Below are 20,685 nucleotides of genomic sequence, written 5' to 3'. Positions count from 1 at the left end.
GGTGTTCATACTGAAATCTGAGGTTGAAATCTATCAGGTACTAACATTTTAAATTTTGAACCCAAAAGAATATTATAATCATGTATCAGGAAAATGTTTCTAAATAAAGACTCTTCTAGAATCCTCTGCATCTGAATGCAGGAATTCCAAGGGAATAATGCCATCAACCCTGTCAACTTGATGTATGAGTCCTTTTTTCCATCCCAGGATGATTTACGGATGTGATCCTAAAAGTAGTTCTTACGTTACCTCCTGTGTAACTTCTTTGATTGAAAGTAAGAAGAAAATAAATGTGTGCAAAAAACAAATCCTACATACATTAAAAAAAAAAACAGATATGAAACCAAGAAATCACCAGGGCTCCGATCATCGTGTTCAGAATGTAACAGCCAAAACACACACAACATGCAGTTTTACAAGTCCTCAAACATTATCGCTCTTTGAGTGCTTTCATTAATATGACAATATTTACTCATGAATCTGCCCTACAACATCTTCTGAAAGTAAAATACCAATGTTAAAGTTTAGTATTATAAACATTTTTGCAATTTGTATTTTTTTAAATGCTTTAATATACACGATCCTATTTGAAGGGGATGACCTTATAATCCTAGGAGGTCACTCCTCACATGCCAAAATCATTCACAAACATTGAGGCAATGACTCCATGTACCATAATGCTGCTTAACGCAAGCCTGTCTTCTTTCTGTACGAAAGGGTCTTCATCTCCACCCTAAACCCCTAGCCCCACCCTCCCCCTACACACTCACATCCTTCATTTGGCCAATCCCTATTTATCCCCCAAGATTCAACTCAGTCTTCCCCTGACATAGAAGCCATCTCCAAATTAGTTTGCTGATTGTCCCTGCTCTCTGTCCCCACACTATTTTCTAATATTTACACTATGAATTGACCTGTTCTGCTTATATATCTTCCTTGTTCCCCTGGCTGGGTTTGGGGGTGCTGGGGGCTGGGTAGGCGTATGTCATCTGTCTCCCCTGGTCAGAAAATCCTCCTCCTCCTTGAAGATCCACAAGTTTAGAAACGTGTTTATTGCATTTTGTGCTGCCCGTATCTGTGAGATAGACTGAACATATAAATGTGGAACTGGACAGAAAAGACTGAGATGTGAGGTCGAGGATAAGGAATGAATACTCGGTGGTGCTTTATCACCGAGTTTAATATAGTTTTTCTGCATTCCATCACCTCTTTGAATTGGAAATTGTCACCATCAAGAGAAAGGTCCTGAAAATCCACTCATCCTGATGAAAAGGGCTGGGAAATCGGAACTAATTTACATTCAAAAAAATGTTTTCAAACTAGGGAAAATTTTAAGTTTTTGGCTTACCCTAAAATGGCTTTAATGACATGCAGAAAATTCATTATTGAATGAATCTAAATCATCTGTACTCTCTAAAATGGAAACAATGAACATGCATTAGTTCAATAACCTCATTGGAAATGCTGGAAGAATCCAAGCAGCTTCACCTGATTACAACACTGTTGACATACTTTCCTTACTTGATAACACTGCCTAGAGCTGGCCTTTGGGAAACAGCAGCCAGTAAACCCCCGTGGGACCATGATGACAAGAAACACAGGCAGTATATCTAAATAGGGCCAGAAGAAGGGTGGAGGTTTATAGGTAGGAAAAAAGAAAAAAAAAAAAGGCACCTCAATTACTGAAACCACCTTCAAACAAGAATGTGATAGTAATACAGTTTGAATATTTTGTTCAATTTAGCTTGCATATTGTATGCATGTATCATCTGTGTAAGATTTAGGATTCTGACAGAGTTTCAAGCTAGAATCTCTAATATTCACATTACTAGGATGTGAGTCTACATTTAGAAATTTGTCTTAGATAACACACACACACTTCCCCCTTTTGCTATATAATTTTAGTGAATCATCATAAGCTCCTATATCTCTTTTCACTCACCAAAAATACTCAAAAAATGATGCCCTAAAATGTTTACATTTATTGTATTAATGATATGCATCCACATGGCATAGATTCATTCAATATAAAGTTAATTTAATTAAAATACCACTCACATCTTCTGCCATACAGAAAAAAAGGAATTTAAAATTCTATTTTAGAAAGAAAGGCGTGTTAAAGTCTTATAAGACCATTCACATACATTTATTCTCCTCAATATTCTTAGACTATCTATGCAGTCTAAATGTTAAACACATTTGTATGTTATTTTCTGGGTTGCTAAATTGCTTAGAACAAGTGGCTCTTCTAGGAGAAGTTTTTAATTGCTTTTCCTTCGCTGGATCTCCTCCATCCTGATGAACGTTGGTGACCGCCTAGGCACACACTGCCCACAAGGCTGGTCTCCTTTTAGCCTGGAGAATTCCATTCCCACCTGTAGAAATGTAAGCTTTACCAAGTTTCTACCCCAAATCTAAGGGTCACAGCTGTATCTTGCAGTTGCTACCTCTCTTTTATACCTTAGTATTTCCTTTGTATCTTTTCAGTCCTTGGGCATCTAATTATCATTTCTTAGTATCTAATTCTTCTGATACACCAACTGGGTAACTGTGTCCTGGCAGGCTCGGACACAGCCACCCTCCTACCCCCTTCCATTTACATCGCGAGGTTCGAGGGATGCTTGATGGCAAATTCTCCTGCCCTTACCTCTGGGCTGGGGCAGAGAAAGGTCAGGATGTTCCAACAGGGCCTGAGTTATACAGACCTAGAAGATTAATAGCAGGATTGTATCAGAGGAGATGTGCTAATGAGTAAAGGGAATCACATACAAGAAAGTCATCAAAGCCAAGGCTTGAGTCGAACATTGTTGAGCATTGGGATGGAGCTCAGGACACCCCATGCTGCCATGTGTCAAGAGCTGCAAAACCTAGGAAATTGAGGGTTGACGTTCTCAAATATGAGGAAACATTCGCGAACATGCCGCAGGTCATTCTTTCCCAGGAACTTGTATTTGGGAAGCAGTGAGTAGAGAGTCATGATACACAGAATAGCTAGTAGTGGGAGTTGAGGAGCCAGGGAAGAGCACGGGCGGATATACCACCACCCACTAGAGAGGTAAAGGGGAGGAAGACCCTAGGGCATCATCACTGACTGCTGGCATCTTGTGGACACCGGAGATCCCAGAGACGACCCACATCCCACAGAGGTTTTTATTTGTACTTAGGACTGCACATCCTTATTGATGTGAATGTAGCTTGTATCTTTTGCCTAGGTCTCCTGGAGTATTTCTATCAATCACCACTGCCCTTGGGACAAGCTCAGTAACTAAAATTAGAAGCCATTAGAAATTTAGTATCTAGAAGGATAATCCCAAAGGGCAGTCGAGTGGCGCCTGGAAGAGAAACCAGTCTGTATGCAATACGACTTTAGGGATAGGATGCCTCAGCAAGTATGTTTACATTATTTTGATATTGGAGTAACAAGATACACATGTAAGCTAGAAAGGTCTACTGAGCACACCACACACAGTCCTGATTATGATCGTGACACCGGAGAGAAAAAGAAAGCAAAGGAGCCAGGACATGAAAACATCACATAAAAAAGGTCACGGTGCAGGGCGCCTGGGTGGCTCAGTCGTTAAGCGTCTGCCTTTTGCTCAGGTCATGGTGGGATCGAGCCCCACATCGGGCTCCCTGCTCAGCGGCGAGCCTGCTTCTCCCTCTGCCCGCTACCCCTGCTCGTGCTCACTCTCTCTCTCTGTGTCAAATAAATAAAATCTTTAAAAAAATAATTCCCATTTAGGTCTAGATTATGAAATGGATTGCAATTAGAAAGTCTGTTAGATAGTTTCTCAGTTTATCTAGTTTTCACTTTTCAAATGACACTTAGAGGTAGCATTTCTATTATTTTAGTTCTTCAATCAAACCTCTCTAGTCATACACATAGCACCCGTTGTGATTAACAAGCTGGGGAGAGAGGAAGTCTGGGTAGGGAAAGAATCTCTCCTTCTCTTTCTTTTTCTCTCAGGAATACTTGTCAGGGCCCCAACTGCAGAAAGGGAGAAAAATGTAACTTCAAGTCAGCTTGAAAATAGTGCTGATTTTCAGGCACTGGACATTTTAAGTTCCTGAACTAAGACGTTACGCTACGGGCCTTTCTGTTACATAAGAGCTATAGTAGAAGAGTCATCACACCTGTCTGAATTGTCATGGAATAGCAGGGGAAACATTGTCATCACTGAGCAGGTTTGATGGTTTGTGGGAGATAAAGTTTATCTTAAAGTTTATTTCATGATTCCCCATCAAGGAGCATGCGTGTTCAGTGGAATACTGGGACCACAGGGGTCCTTGGTGCTTGCAGTGACAACCTTCTCCAGCTTGCTGGAGGGGAAAACTACAGAAAATAGATGCAGAAAAAACGACAAAAACAGGAGCAGATGAAACCCAGAAACATATAAAAGGGATTATACGCCATGACCAACTAGGATTTATACCAGAAATGCAAACTGGTTGAACATATGAAAAGCAATCAAGGCAACACGCCATAGTAAGAGCAGAAAGGACAACAAACCACAGGATCATTTCAATAGACACAGAAAAACACTTGATAAAAGTCAACAACAAACTAGGAAGACAAGGGAACTTCCCAACCTGATTCAGGGCATCTACAAAATCCTGAGCAAGAATCACACTAAGGGCGACACCAGAAAAGCTTTCCCTCAAAGATCTGAACAAGATGAGGACCCTGCTCTCACCACTTTGACCCAACATCACAGTGGAGGTTCTAGCCTGGACACTGAGACAGTACAGAGAAACAAAAGGCATCCAGGTTGGAAAGGAAAAAGTAAAACTATTTCTATTGACAAAGACATGACCTTGTATATAGAAAACCTTAGGAGTGCATACACAAAAATCTATCAGAACTAGCAACTGACTTCAGCAAGTTTGTAGAATACAAGATCCAAATACAGAAATCAACTGTATTTTTATACACTTAGCATGAGCAAATCAAAGTGAGATTAAGAAAAAAATTATATTTATAATAGCACCAAAAATAATGAAAATACCCAGAAATAAATATACAGGAATTTGCCAGTAGCCAACTTTATTTTCAAGAGCACAAACTGACCACCGTGCACATTCTCACTTCTTCCATGTCCTACACACTTGAAATTTCTCTTGAAACTACTCTCAGTATACAACTAATGAAAACCTTAACTTCTAATTCCCTACAATAGCTGTGATTAGTCTTTTGTTATTTTAGTAATTTCTCAGATCAGTTTCATTATCACGAGGCAAACATCTGCAGTCCTTCCCAGCTTTGGCACTTGTTTTATTTTTTCTACTCTCGATAGTTCCCCAGCCTTGACAATTTTGTCTTTTCTTCCTCCAGGGACTAATTCTCAGCTCTGAGCTACCCTCTGATCCCTTGCTTTTATCCACACTGGATCCTCTTATCCTTAATCGGTGGGCCAGCTCTTAGACTTACACAGTTCACGGAGATCCAGTCATCAACGAAGTATTTTCTTAGAGCCTGAAGAAAGAAAGAATGGGAAATGCAGCACAAACTCTTTGCCTTTTTGTATCTTTTCTTCCCTTTTGCCTTAGGAATACAAAAACCTCACCTAATCAGATCTGGGCTTCCTCATACTTAATTACACCAAAGTCCAAAATCACAATGGCTTAGTCAGTGTCACCTTAGCCCTCCTTACAATGTTTCTGATAAGTGTTTTGTCCATTAAGCTAACTTTAAGCAAGTGCGTAAGAGACCCGAGAGATGTTTTAATCCAAAATAATGACGATCTCAAAGGAAAGCCCCAATCTCAGTAGAGAATTACCGAAGAGCATACTGGAAAACAGAATAATAGATGTCTAGAAGAGGCAAGGCTCTTAGCCACAACTGTGTCATTTATAATCATGAGCAGATTTAGTCATTCTCAATATGTTATTTTTGATTTTCATAAAGTCTTGACTTAAATAAGTGTTCCCTTTATGATTACCTCAGCTAGACACGTGGACTTGATGGAACCTACAAAGCATTTCAGACTCTTGTGCCCAGACTAGATAAACAAGCAGAAAAGCCAGTTTTCAATGTTAACTTCCCAGTCCCACTTGGCTTTACCAGAAGTTACAGAAAACATTTTAGATAGAATTAATGTCAATTCTTCCAATTTTTAAAAATGGAAGAAGACGAAATGCATCCCACCTCATTATGTGAAGCTAGTATTACCAAAACCAGGTAGACATCACGAAAAAAACCCCAAAAAAAACAACAAACAACTACAATAAAAGCCTACAGACAGGTGTTTCTTGAATATAGATGCAAAAAATCCCCAACAAAATATAAGCAAATGAAATCCAGAAACTTACAAAAGAGGTTATACACCATGACCAAGTAGAAGTTATATCAGAAATGCAAACTGGTTGAACGTATGAAAAGCAATCAAGGCAACACACCATAGTAAGAGCAGAAAGGACAAAAAAAAACCCACACATTATCATTTCAAGAGATACAGAAAACATTTGATAAAATCCAACAACATTCTTTGCCAGAAACACTCAGCAAAATGGAAAGACAAAGGAACTTCCTCAACCTGATTCAGGGCATCTACAAAACCCCAAGCTAGCATCACACTTAAGGGTGAAAACCAGAGAGTTTTCCCTCAAAGATCTGAGCAAGACGAGGACCCTGCTCTCACCACTTTGACCCACCATCGCAGTGGAGGTTCTAGCCTGGACAATGAGACGGTAAACAGAAACAAAACCAGCCATATTGGAAAAGAAGAAGCAAAACTCTCTCTATTGACAAAGACATGACCTTGCATATAGAAAACCTAAGGAATTCATACACAAAAATTTATTAGAACTAGCAACTGAGTGGGGCGCCTGGGTGGCTCAGTCGTTAAGCGTCTGCCTTCAGCTCAGGTCATGATCTCAGGATCCTGGGATCGAGCCCCGCATCGGGCTCCCTGCTCAGCAGGAAGCCTGCTTCTCCCTCTCCCACTCTCCCTGCTTGTGTTCCCTCTCTCGCTGTGTCTCTCTCTGTCAAATAAATAAAATCTTTAAAAAAAAAAAAAAAGAACTAGCAACTGAGTTTGGCAAGTTTGCAGAATATAAGAGCAACATACAAAAATCAATTGTATTTCTGTACAATCATTATGAATAAACCAAAATAAAATTTTAAATTCTATTTATAGGGGTACCTGGGTGGCTTGGTCAGTTAAGCATCCAGCTATTGATTTCGGCTCTGGTCATGATCTCAGGGTGCTGAGATGGAGCCCCACGTCAGGCAACCTGCTCAGCGTGGAGTCTGCTTTGGATTCTTCCCTCTTCCTTTCCCTACCCACCCGCCCCCCCCTCCACTTACTGGCACTTGCATGAACACACATACTCTCTCTCTCAAATAAATAAATAAATAAATAAATAAATTTTTAAAAAAATAATAAAATTCTATTTACAATAGTAACAAAAATAATGAAAATACTTGGGAATAAATTTAATAAAAGCCTAAGATTTGTACACTGAAACCTACAAAACATTGTGAAAAAATTAAAGATTGAAATAAATGGAAAGACATTTCACATTCATGGGTAGAAACCCATCATATTGTTAAGATGGGAATAATCTCCAGAAGGATATATGAATTCAACACAAACTCTGTCAACATTCTAACTGGATTTGTGAAGAAACTGGCAAGCTGATCATAAAATTTATATGAAAAGGCAAGGGACCCAGGGTAGCCAAAAAAATCTTGAAAGGAAGAACAATATTGGAGGGTTCACATTTGCCAATTTCAAAATTTACAGAACAGCTACAGTAATCAAGACAATGTAGTACAGGCACAGAGACAGATACAGAGATTGATGAAGTAGAACTCAGAGTCCATAAATAAACCCTTACGTTTACAGTCAGTTGAATTTTGACAAAGGTGCAAATGAGGAAGAGAACAGCTTTTGAACAAAGGATGCTGGGCTGGGACAACCTGGTATCCCCATGCAAAAGAGTAAAGGTTGGACCCTTCTTTATACCAGACACAAAAATTATTCCAAAATGGATCATAGACCTAAATGTAAGATATATAAAACTATAAAAGTCTTAGAAGAAGGCTTTCTTTGTGGCCTTGGATTAGATAATTATTTTTTTAGATATGAAATCGAAATCACAAGTGAAAAAAAAAGACTATTTGGACTATAGCAAACTTTTAAACATTTTTTCATGCAGTTGCTACCATCAACCAAGTGAAAAGACAACTATATAAGGAGAAAAGTATTTGAAAAACATATGCTTTAAGGTTCTGGTATTCAGAATAAAAGAACATTTACAACTCCATAAAAAGACAACCCAAGTAAATAATGCGCAAAGGATGTGAATAGACACGTCTCCAAAGAAGATATACAAATAGCCAATAAGCACATAAAAAATATGCTGAACATCATTAGTCATTAAGGAAATGCAAATTACAACCAGAGTGAGATGCAACATCACACCTACTCAGATGACTATAATCAAAATTCAAAAAACAGTAGGTGTTGGAGAGGATATGAAGATATTGGAATCATTATACATTGCTGGTGGGATATTAAAATGCTGCTGTCACTTTGGAAAATTATTTGGCAGCTCCTTAAATGTTAAAATTGGAGTTACCATATGACACAGCATTTACACCCCTAGATGTACACCCGAAGGAAATGAAAACCTGCATCCTCAAAAAACTTGTTCGTGACCGCTCATAGCAACATTATTCATAATAGGCAAAAAGTGGAAACAACACAGAAATGCCTATCAACGGATAAATGGAAAAATCAGATGTGGTATACCCATACAAAGGAATAACAGCCATTGTGGAAAATGAAGTTTTGATATGGGCTACAGTGCTACATTATAACATTATGCTACGTGAATGAAGCCAGTCTCAAAAGGCCACACATATATAATTCTACTTATATGAAATGTCCAGTATACGCAAGAAATTTATAAAGACAGAAAATTGTACCAGTGGTTGCCTGAGTTAGGTGGGTTGGAACGGGAAGTGACTACTAATGGGTATGGGGATATTTGGCAGGGAGGTGATGAAAATTTTCTAAAATTAATTGTGGTGATGGTTGTAGAACTGTGACTATACTAAAAATTGTTGAATTGTACACATTGAAGGGGTGAATCTTATGGTTTATCATTTATATCTTGACGAAGATGTTAAGAGTTGATTTAGCCATGTCTGTTCATGATTTACTGTCATCTATAACATAAAGTCATGGGTCACCTGGGTGGCTCAGTTGGTTATGCGTCCAACTCTTGATTTTAGCTCACAGGTCGTGGATCTCAGGGTCTTAAGATCGAGCCCCGCAGCAGGCTCCACACTGGGGTTGGGGCCTGCTTAAGATTCTCTCTCTCCCCCTCTCTCTGCCCCTCTCCCCTGCTCTTGTTCTCTTTCTCTCTCTAAAAAATAAATAATAACAAAAAACCCCACAAATTCATAAACCTTGTTTCGTTCACCCAGATCTCTTCATGTTACTATGTAAAGCTTGTAGGCACCGTAACTGTCCTCCTTTGTGGTTATGTAAGTGGTGCTCAAGTAATCGTAAGACATCTTTCCCAGGGGCGCCTGGGTGGCTCAGTTGGTTAAGCGACTGCCTTCGGCTCAGGTCATGATCCCGGAGTCCCGGGATCGAGTCCCACATCGGGCTCCCGGCTCGGCGGGGAGCCTGCTTCTCCCTCTGACCGTCTCCCCTCTCATGCTGTTTCTCTCTCTCTCTCAAATAAATAAATAAAATCTTAAAAAAAAAAAAAAAAAAAGACATCTTTCCCATGCCCAGATTTTGTCTTCACATTTTCAAATGTCTATTGGCCATTTATACTTACAGTTTCTGCTGTATCTCAATGCAAGTGATCGATTTTGTTGCCTGGGCTGATAAAGCTACTCTCCTTAATCAATGGCCCACGAGCCGTCAAGGAATCTCCTTTCCTCCAGGGGTCCCGGCTCCAAGCTAATCTAATCCAAAGATTAGAAAATATTTCTATTCTCTTTGCAGGTCTGTATTTTCTACAATCAAAACGCAGTTCTTTTATTAGGGAAAAAGAAAGCTGGAGTTGGTATCTGCAATCTCCTTCTGCCTTCCTACCCGCTCCTCACGTTATGTCAGTTCTCCGGACCCGTCTCGTAAGTGCGCTCCCCTCTCTACTTCTGCCGGCATCCCGACGCCTGGTTTTACAATCTCAAGGCCAGACTATTCCGTGTCCTCTCCACACCCTTTCTCCTGCCTGTTTCTCCTCACCTAACTCATATGAAAAACGACTGACCTAGAATATCTTTCTCGGTGGAAATTTTTTGGCTAAAAAATAGTATTTCCTCATTGCCTATAAGGTTAAATTCAATCTTTTGGCACTGAAATGCCTCCATATACTGGCCACATCCTGTTTCCCCGTGTTATTTCTAGTATTCCACACTAACTAGTTTTCTACCCTAGTCAAGTTGCTCTAATTTCCATCCTGAAACAAACCTGACAGCCTTCAACCCCCATATCTGTAGATAACATTTTGCTTCCACTTAGAAATTTCTCCTTCCCTGCCCCCACTCCCCTATTTTATATCAAGTTAAATGTCCATTTAGTTAAATATTTCTTTCTCATCAGTGTGGTGAGGAGAACTCCAGATTTAGAAAAATGCTTGAATCCCAGATCTACCATTTGTGATAAAGTTCAGGCAAGTAAAAAACCACTCCGTATTTTTATTTCCTCATCTCTAAAATGAAAATAATATCACTTACCTTAGAGATTATCTTAAGAATTAAGTAATATAACATAGATGAAAAGCCTTGCATGATCCTCAAAATACATTTAGTACACAGCAATTGGCAATTTTTTGTTGTAATTATTCTTATTGCTTATCATCATTGTCAGATTTATTTTCTCTTCTAGGGGCACCTCGGTGGCTCAGTTGGTTAAGCGTCCAATTCTTGATTTCAGCTCAGGTCATGATCTCAGGGTCGTGAGATCGAGCCCCAAGTCGGGCTGCACGTTTGGCTTGGGGATCTGCTTGAAGTTCTTTTCCCCTCCCTCTCCCTCCGCTCCTCCCCACTGACTCACACTCTCTCTCTCTCTAAAATAAATAAATAAATAAAACCTTTAAAAAAGATATGTATTCTGGGCGCCTGCGTGGCTCAGTTGGTTAAGCGACTGCCTTCAGCTCAGGTCATGATCCTGGAGTCCCGGGATCGAGTCCCGCATCGGGCTCCCTGCTCAGCGGGGGGTCTGCTTCTCCCTCTGACCCTCTTCCCTCTCGTGCTCTCTGTCTCTCATTCTCTCTCTCTCAAATAAATAAATAAAATCTTTAAAAAAAAAGATATGTATTCTGGATTAAATATGTTAGAGTTCATATTTATCAAATTATGGCATTGGGCCTTTTGAAATAAATAAACCCTTGGCCTACACCAGTGTTTCCTACATTATTTGTGAGGATAAACATTTTTAAAATATTAATTATGGATGAACATGTGGTACTGCAATTGAAGTCAGGATCTTGAAGAGATACATGCACTCCCATGTTTGTGAGCAGCCAAGATATGGAGACAACTTAAGTGTCCATCAACAGAGGAATGAATAGGGAAAACACAATGGAATATTATTCAGTCTTAAAAAAAGAAGGAAGTCCTGCCATTTGCAAGAACATGGTAGGATGGACCTTGAGGACATTATGCTAAATGAAATAGACCAGACACAGAAAGAGGAAGACTCTATGATCTCACTTACGTGTGGAATGTAAAATCGTCAGACTCACAGAACAGAGAGCAGAATGGTGGCTGCCGGGGGCTGGGGGCAGGGGGAACGAGGAGCGGAAGGTCAAAGGGTACAAAGTTTCAGTTCTGCAGGATAAGTAAGTTGTGGAGATCTACTGCACAGCACAGTGCTTATAGCTGACAATACTGTATTGTACACTTAAAATTTGCTAAGAGGGTACATCTTATATCAAGTGTTCTTACTATACACACACACACAAATAATAACAGTAATAATAATGAGGGGACAGGAGGAAACTTTGGGGGGAGATGCATACATCTGCGGCCTTGATTTGGGTGATAGTTTCACAGGGGTACACTTCTCCGCAAACTCACTGAGTTATACACATTAAATATCTAGAGCTTTTCACATGTCAATTAAAAAATGTGAGGTTCTGCCCAAGGAGGAAGCACACACCACCTACAACACACCACGTAGGATCAGTCATATCTGATCTGCTTTAAGCTAATGCCATGACTCCCCTAATCAGGCAATCGGATGTCGTGGCAATGCCACATTGGTCTAAATACTTCTAAGCACATTCTGTCAATGCCTCTGCTTCTTATAGACCGGTCACACACAAAAAATTCATAGACCAGCACTGATCCATCCAAGTCTGTCAAAACCGTATCGCAATTGTCTATGAAGCCAATTTTAAATACTAGGACCCTCAGCACTTTATGGAGTAAATTTCCTAAAAATGGAACTCATCGATAAACTGTCACACCCTTAAAATCAACATCAAATGATACCCCAGCATGCACTGTGGCAGGGATTTCAAAATGAATAAACACTTTTTCTCCTCTTCCCGCCTTTTCTTAGGTCCACTGACAGCTGGGTGCCTTCTGTGAAAAGCCTCCTCAGGCAGGTAAAACTCCAAGGTCTAGATGGTGACAGAGTCGAGATTCAGGGGTGCTAGGGACATGCTGAAGGAGTCAGGTTTTATTTAGAAATATTCCCCTTGTCTCCCGAGATCCCGTTTTGAATAGGCTTACTACCCTCATACCAGACAATGTACCATTATTCCAGAAATGACTGCACCAGAAGATTTGTTTGATTTGCTTTCTTGAGTGGTTTGTCTTATTTAGTATTTCGAATACACGATTCTCCCGAATGTGTGTGTCCACAGCTCTCCATGGGTGCACACGTAATAGTAACAACTCCTGCCCAGGAATGGATGTGACTGAGTACAGAGGACCATCTGATCGACAGCATCATGTCAGTGTGCTAATGCCTCCAAATAAGTATCAGGCTACGATCAGTTTCAGGTCAGGAAACAAAAGGAAACTCGTTTCATAGTAACTAACCCCATACAAAAACATGGATGGATCCACATGCAACTCTTAGGAAGTCATAAAACCATTCAGGCAGCATTGCTCTGATTTAGAGAACTCCATTTCATCTCCCAAGGAGAAATGCATCGTCAGCAAGCATTTTGCCAGGATCTGGCAAACATTGCCCTTGGAAGTCTATGCCAAGAGAATAAGAGAGAGCAAATATTGGTTTCTGTTATGTAAACAAGTCATGCTCTTCTGTGCTACAAGTTGAACTAATGGGAAGGTAGACAGCCGTTAGCATGTGCAGGTCCCTGAGATGAGACATGTTCTCACTTCAAACTGATGACGCCTGATAAATATATTTTGTTAATAGAAACTGCATTTCACATCAGACAGTAATTACCACATCACAGATAGATCCTTTCTCCTCTCTACAGTGTGTTCAGCAACCTCGTGGGATAGACAAAGCCCAGTGTATGCACTATAAGTAAGACAAGAAAGGAAGCAAATCTATCCATATCAGATTACTCTAAATAAACTATTTATCAGAAAGCATTACATCAATCAAGATTTCTTACCTAGAGTAACACTGCGTAATAACTGCATGCCAAGAACGAGTTCTGGACACAATGAAATAATATGTCATGAGAATAAATAATTTTTATGAAGCCTGATCATAGGCTGCTTAAGTATTAAAATACTAAAACTTGTTTAAATTTTGACTGATTTGTACTACTTGTGATATTTTGCACCACTCAATGCAAAATGCAATTTATAAATGTTATCTAAAAATAAAGACATATATATACATACAACTTTCATTTGTATATCCTAAAAAGTCATTTGCTAAATATGTTCATGTAAAACGAGCAAATAAAAGCAGTTTAACGTCAGGGGCACATAAATTAAAATATTCATCTCAATGTAAAAATTATGCTTTAGATACCCAAATTTCAATAATGGAAACAAAAATCAGTGTTAACCTGAAATTAAGTGCAAAGCATACATAAAAAAACATAAAATTGGCACAGCACACTTAGTTTTCAAATACCGTTTTACTAGAATACCCAGAGTAAATATTTAATATCATTTTCATCATGTCTATGTAATTAAAAATGCAGTTTCCTACCAGCAATTTTATCCTGACAAATTTGGCTTGAGCGTATTCCTGTGTACAACTGAATCAATTTCACACTTACTCACCTCCCTGTCTCTGGGAGGTGGTCCATTCATTGGTTTGATGTTGCCATAGCAACCGTGCAACATGGTAACAGGCCAGCCAAGCGCTGCAGTCAAGTCCCAGTATATGGTGAACTGCCTCATGCAAATAGCAACACCGAGCCTTTACAGATGGGCCTTCCCGCTCATTCTGAGCCTGATATTTTAACGTTGATATTTTAATTCCAATTAATAATAATTCAACACTAAAAAGCAAATCAAAGATTAATTTTTGATTGCTCATCATGAGAAGTCGGGTGCTACTACACTTTGGTTTTTCTTACAGAACCTTCCTGGTAGCATGACGTGTCTGTATTCGTTTCTTAGGTTTGCAGAACAAAGTGCCACAAACTTGGTGGTTTCAAACCACACAAAGCTATTCTCAGAGCTCTGGAGGCCAGGAGTCCAGCATCAGGGTGTGGGCAGGGCCATGCTCCAGGGGAGAATGCATTCCTTCCTCCCAGCCTCTGGGGGCTGCCACCAAGCATCGGCGGTCCCTGGTTTGTAGATGTGCTTCCTCCGTCTCTGTCTGCTTCATGGAGCTGTCTTCCTTCTGTCCCAGTCTGTCTCCAGTAAGGATGCTGGTCACACCGGACTCTGGCTGCTCTAAGAACTGATCTTAAGTAATGACTTCAGCAAAGACCCGATTTCCAATAAGGTCACCTTCAGAGGTGATGGGGGTTAGGACTTTAACAGAGATTTGGGGGGGCACAATTCAACCCACAACTGTGGTATTGAGGGAACAGCTTGTACAAAATGAAGAAAAATCCAAGGTCCCATGAGTGCACTGCTTCCTTCCTCTGTGGGGATGGACTGCTGCAGGTAGAACAGTGAGCTGAAAAGAGTGGTGGTTTCGCAGGTGCCAGGGGACAGGCTGTGACAGGAGATTCTGGGAGTTAGCGCTGCTCCGCCCCTCATCCCTGAATGCTAGGGTATCCCCATGGGCCTCCAGCAGGTCCCCCATCACTGTGGGGGGCAGCAGGAGCGAGAGTGGGGAGCCAGCTCCGCCAGGAGATTCAGAAACCCCCCGGGGCGGGGCGGGGAGCGGGGGCATCAGCATTTATCATTCCTCAGAGGCAGCTGGGTGGGTGAGCGGTTTTGTCTGCACGAGGATGAACACCGCCCTCCCTCTTCACTTCCTCCGGCTGCTTGTGACCACGTCGTTTTACACAGACTTCATCTGCAAATGCCTTACAGAGCCCCCACTGTGCATTCCTCTCCACAGCTGCAATCTTTCTTTTTTTTTTAAGATTTTATTTATTTATTAGAGAGAGAGAGAGAGCAAGCACGGCGGGGGGGTAGGGGCAGAGGGAGAAGGAGAAGCAGACTCCCTGTTGGTCAGGGAACCCAACTCGGGACTCGATCCCAGGACCCCGGGATCATGACTTGAGCTGAAGGCAGACGCTTCACGGCCTGAGCCTCCCAGGGAGCCTCCCAGACGCCCTTCACGGCTGCAAATGTTGTGCAAGAAGCCCCCTGGAGGGACACTCCCTCAGGGTACTCAGGTAGCCCTCCGGTTTGCCCCCATTCAAAGTGGAGCTTAGCTAGCATCACAAAGAATGCCTCCACTCCTTCCAAATAGGAGAGGCCAGGAGAGCAGGAGGCAATTCAAAACTGATTTGTGGAACATCAGGAACAGCACGGAGGACGTTAGGAGAAGGAAGGGAAAATGAAGGAGGGGAAATCGGAGGGAGAGACGAACCATGAGAGACTACGGACTCTGAGAAACGATCTGAGGGTTCTAGAGGGGAGGAGGGTAGGGGGATGGGTCAGCCTGGTGATGGGTATTAAAGAGGGCACATTCTGCATGGAGCACTGGGTGTTACACAGAAACAATGAATCATGGAACACTACACCAAAAACTAATGATGTGATGTATGGTGACTAACATAACATAATAAAATAAAATTTAAAAAAAAAACCCTGAAGTCACAATATTTTTCTTTTCACTGCAAAGCTCCTATATTTGGAATCCTTCTTTAATAAAACTGAAAATGAGATTTTAATAAAAGATTACCTTAATTACTCTCACAAGATGCTTACCATTGGTTCCTTAACCCAAACTAACATGTAGCCCCACTGCGTGATAACATGTGTATATGTAACCTACATCTATCATCTACTGGTCTACCAATTCATATATATATATATATATATATGAATTGTGTAAATTCTTTTTATCACTACACAAGAATAAAATTATAGAGAGAAAATCCACATGCAGTCCTTCAGTTTCTATTTGCATAATCCCCATTGCCTTTATAAGTGCTGAGTAGGCATTGTGACTCTTTCCTTTCGATAACTTATTTACCTATTTTCATCCATTCTACTTATACAATTGAACATTTTTCTTCTCTTCTAAGGTTTTAGAGTAAACATACCATTTCCCACTTTGAGCTAGAGATCAAGGTAATTGTCCCCAATTTCAAGTAAACCATAGTGGTCTTCTTCAAACTGTGCTTTTGATACCAGCTGAATGGGCAGCAACCAGCATTATTTCTAGACTTGAAAATATCAGACTCTATCCCATATGGTAACAAGCATTGTTTGTGAAACTTTTGCTTCAATTATAATTTATACTTATGTTTCAGTTACAAGTGTGTACGTATGTCTGTGTGGTATATAAATATGTTTGGCACAGTGTTAAATGTAATCGTTAATATGCATCATGATAAAAAATCTGAAAGCCATTTCCCTTGAGGGACCTCTCCCATTCTGCTTGAACACTAGCAAACGTCATCTGAGTTCAGCTAATGCATGTGCCTGTGACTCTATTCGTCCACCTGCAGAGTTATAGTTCACGAGTCCTTGATGAAAACTTGTTGAAGAATTGGATAAAATGATGAATAACTGGCTTAAGGAATACACACAGGTCCAAACATTTAATGATCCTCTTTTGAGGAGAGCCAATGAATCAACAGCTACTATTAAACACCTGCTAGGTGTTCAATGCTAGCTAATAAAAATAAATACAGAAGTTTGATTTCCGTACGGTCTGAGAAGTTTGCATTTATTAGATAATACCCAGCTCTCTTCCACGTTTAGGAGAGACCATCACCAAAAGGGTAGAAGGCACCTAGGTGTGGGATAAAAGATGATAAACGGAGATTTGATTTGAGAAGCTAGTACAATCTGGAAAACATGAACCCCCCAGCCCACAACCAGCACCAAGTAGACAGTAATGAAACCATGACTAGTACCCAGTTACAATGGCAAAGAGTAGCTCAGACTTGTGAGCCAACGCCATAAAGGTAGCAACTCAAGGCAAAAGAAGGATGAACACTCGGAGAGAGGTATTTATAGAAAAGTTTATGAGGTGAGGACTGACCTCAGATTTCTGCCTTTAGTTGAAGAACAGCAAAAGAAAAGACTCTGGAAAAGAAGCCAAAAAAAAAAATAAAAAAAGGTAAAGATGGTCAGAGTCACATGACGGGGCAGAACCACAGAAGGCAGACTAGAAAGACTGCAAGAAGGCCAGGGGTAGCCGCGGTGCACAATTTCTGTCATTTGTCGGCAAGTCAACCCAGCGCTGACTTTGCTGGATCCATGAAGAGGGTGTAAAATAAAGAGATTATTTGCACCCAAATGCAGAGCCCCCCAACAGGCTTCAGAGCCCATCGAGGAAAAGCAGCACCACCGTGACTCAGGGAGAGCGCCGGGGCTTTGGGACGCGGCAGTGTGTCGGGGATGATGCCACTCTATGTCAGAGCCAGCCCTGGGGACAGTCTCCAGCCCAGGGACGGTTTGAAAGCACGTCTGGTGTTCGTCCCCGGAGCACTAGCGTGGCCTGGAGCAGAGGAAGGAGGGGGGGACAGAAGGACCGCAGAACGCCCCCAGGGGCAGCTGAGAAGTTGGGGTGATGAGCACATGAGACACCTGCCGGGGGGGTTCCTTACACGCTGGGCGGAAGGCACAGCCCCGAAGCAGAACCACACTACCTGCAACAGGGGTGGAAACAAAGCCACAGCAATGCTGCTTGCTGTTGACCCCATTACCTCCTATTCCCACTGTGGGACTAGCACACCCTGGGATAACTCAGGATACAGGCAGATAAAGCACACCAGTTCTGCCCGCACTGGTTCCCAGTGTAATGAGAGCGAACGGAACAGTGTGAACTTACAGGAACCTATGATTAAGTACAGGGACCAGTGTAGACAGAGGCAGCGTTTCCTGCAGGGCTTCTGATCCAGACTGGCGGACTCCCAGACGGGCCGCTTCCTGGGGAGGAGAAGCAAGGACGAGAGCCTGAGGGTGAAGGAAGATCAGCCCAGCGAAGGGCAGGCAGGCGGACCTGGCAAGAGGGAGTGACCGGGCCGGGGCGCACACACGGTTCACGGCCTCCACACGCGTGTGCAATAGATGAGACGCACCGGAGAGCGTGTTTTGTGACATTTCATTCTGCTATAAGGACGAGATACACAAACAGTGTCTGATGTCAACTGCGGCTGGCGACACAAAAGCAACGTGCTCCAGATCCACTGGGGATGGGTATTGGGTTAAGAAGAACCCAGGCAGGACCGAGAAGAGAGTGAGTGAGCTGTGAGACAGGCCAAAGACAGAGGGAATAAATAAAAGTAAAACCTGCTTCCACAAACAAGAGTGTGTGTATGGATGGTAACCATGGCAGGACCAAACCATTAACTTGACACTTCCGGGATGGCAGCTCTGTCACCCACTGGTGATGCGCAGTACTGGCTCCACACGTCCTCGACCCAAGGAGAGCAGAGAAAGCCCATGTCTGACAGCAGGCTAATGAACTAGCCACGGCTGTAGCCAGGTGAACCTGCTGTCGGATACAGGAAGTATACGGCATTGGCCCAAGGCACCGTCTACCCAAGGGCCACTGGACTGAGCCTCAGTTTGGATCCTCATAACCCCACCATCATCATCATCATCAGTGTCCTAGGACTCACAGAGTATGGGCTTCTGCCTGCTTGCATTCTACCTTGCTCTTCTTGTGTGTTTCAAATGAGGTCAGTCAACGGAATGATTTAGGCATTTTAATTTGGCTCGTGAGCTTTTCCGTTCTGCAACCTCTGGGACCGCCTGCTGGTAGTGCATTTGGAAGCTACCCCTTGTATCGGGATTACTCCCCGCACAACAGTAACCATGAGGAAAGCCCAGGAAATGTAGTGCACTTAGAATAACAGATGTTAAGTTGTGAAATGATAAGAGATCAGAGGAGAAAAACAGTCAGGGATCAAATCATTAAAAAAAGGCCTTTCCTACAAAGCGGAAGGGTGAAGAGTTCCTCCCATAGGCAATGCAGAAGCATGGAAAGATTTTACAGAGCAAAAAACAGGATGACGTGTGGGAAAATTCTGGACTAACTGTGGAGAATGCATGGGGTGGGGGTAGGGCTAGATTAGAGGTTAAGATGGTACTGAGCAATTGCAGTGGGAAATAAGGAACATTAAGGAGACTCTTAACTGCAGGATTGACGAGGAGGAACCACAGTCAAGAGATGGCAAGTGGGCAAGACCAGGAGATGAGAGAATTGAGAATGAGGCCTGGGAGCCACAAGTAGGTGGGGCCAGCTGTTCATACGTGGGACAAAGGAACAGAAGTGGATCTGGAGGGTGGGGGCAGGCAACGAGTTCAATCTCAGACCTGAGGAGCCAGCCACAGAAAGGGGTCTACTACACGGTTGGGCAAATGAGTCTAAAAGAGGAGACAGTTGTGGCTGAAGACCCAGGCAAGGAAGTTTCCAGGTATAATTGCAAGATGAAGCCAGGGAAAAGATGAAATTACTCCAGGGGATCCCGTAGTGCGAAAACAGATAAAGATGGAACCCCAATATTTAAGAAAAGAATGGATAAAAATGAGTGTGTGGAGGAATGGAAGGAGGAACTGCTCATCAGGGTGACGATGCTATTTTGGTATTACAAAGGGCAAGGAAGACGTTCCATAAAAAGACACAGGCACAATGCCCCATAGTGTGAGGCATAATCAGTTTTTAATCCAATGCAGAAGATGTTAGGTGCATTGCAAGCATGCACTGTTCCTGTGGATATAGTATTTCTTTTGGAGGTGCCTCCTCAAAGAGCAAGTTAACATTGCTGACAAAGAGGAAAAGAGAAAAATCATGCAATGCTTCCTCCCAAATGCAGTAATACATTTTCATAGCATGAGCAGGCATTCAATGAATGTTTTTTTAATAGAAAAAGCAAATTTAGAAGAGAAGGATAGCTCTGGTAAGTATAATAAAATACTTATATACAAAATACGATAATCATTACTTCCGTCTTTCAATTTAGTCCATTTCTATTACAGATCCGCAGACATTATATAACTCGAATAATCTCAAAGTGCTATAAATGTTTCAATACTATTTGCCTTAATTAAAAGTCATGACCGAATACAAACGGCAAATCTAACATTGCCAGCTTGCTTTTCCATTTTAAACTCTGTTTGTACTCCAGCAGGTGAGAGGAAAACTATTTTTATGCTTTCTTTAAGGAACAAGAGACTCCATATTT

This window comes from Eumetopias jubatus, unplaced genomic scaffold (genome assembly GCF_037043125.1).
Source record: "Eumetopias jubatus isolate StellerSeaLion01/CBP00866 unplaced genomic scaffold, mEumJub1_p1.0 scaffold_3, whole genome shotgun sequence".
Classification (NCBI taxonomy): Eukaryota; Metazoa; Chordata; class Mammalia; order Carnivora; family Otariidae; genus Eumetopias; species Eumetopias jubatus.
This window is presented reverse-complemented; position numbering follows the sequence as displayed.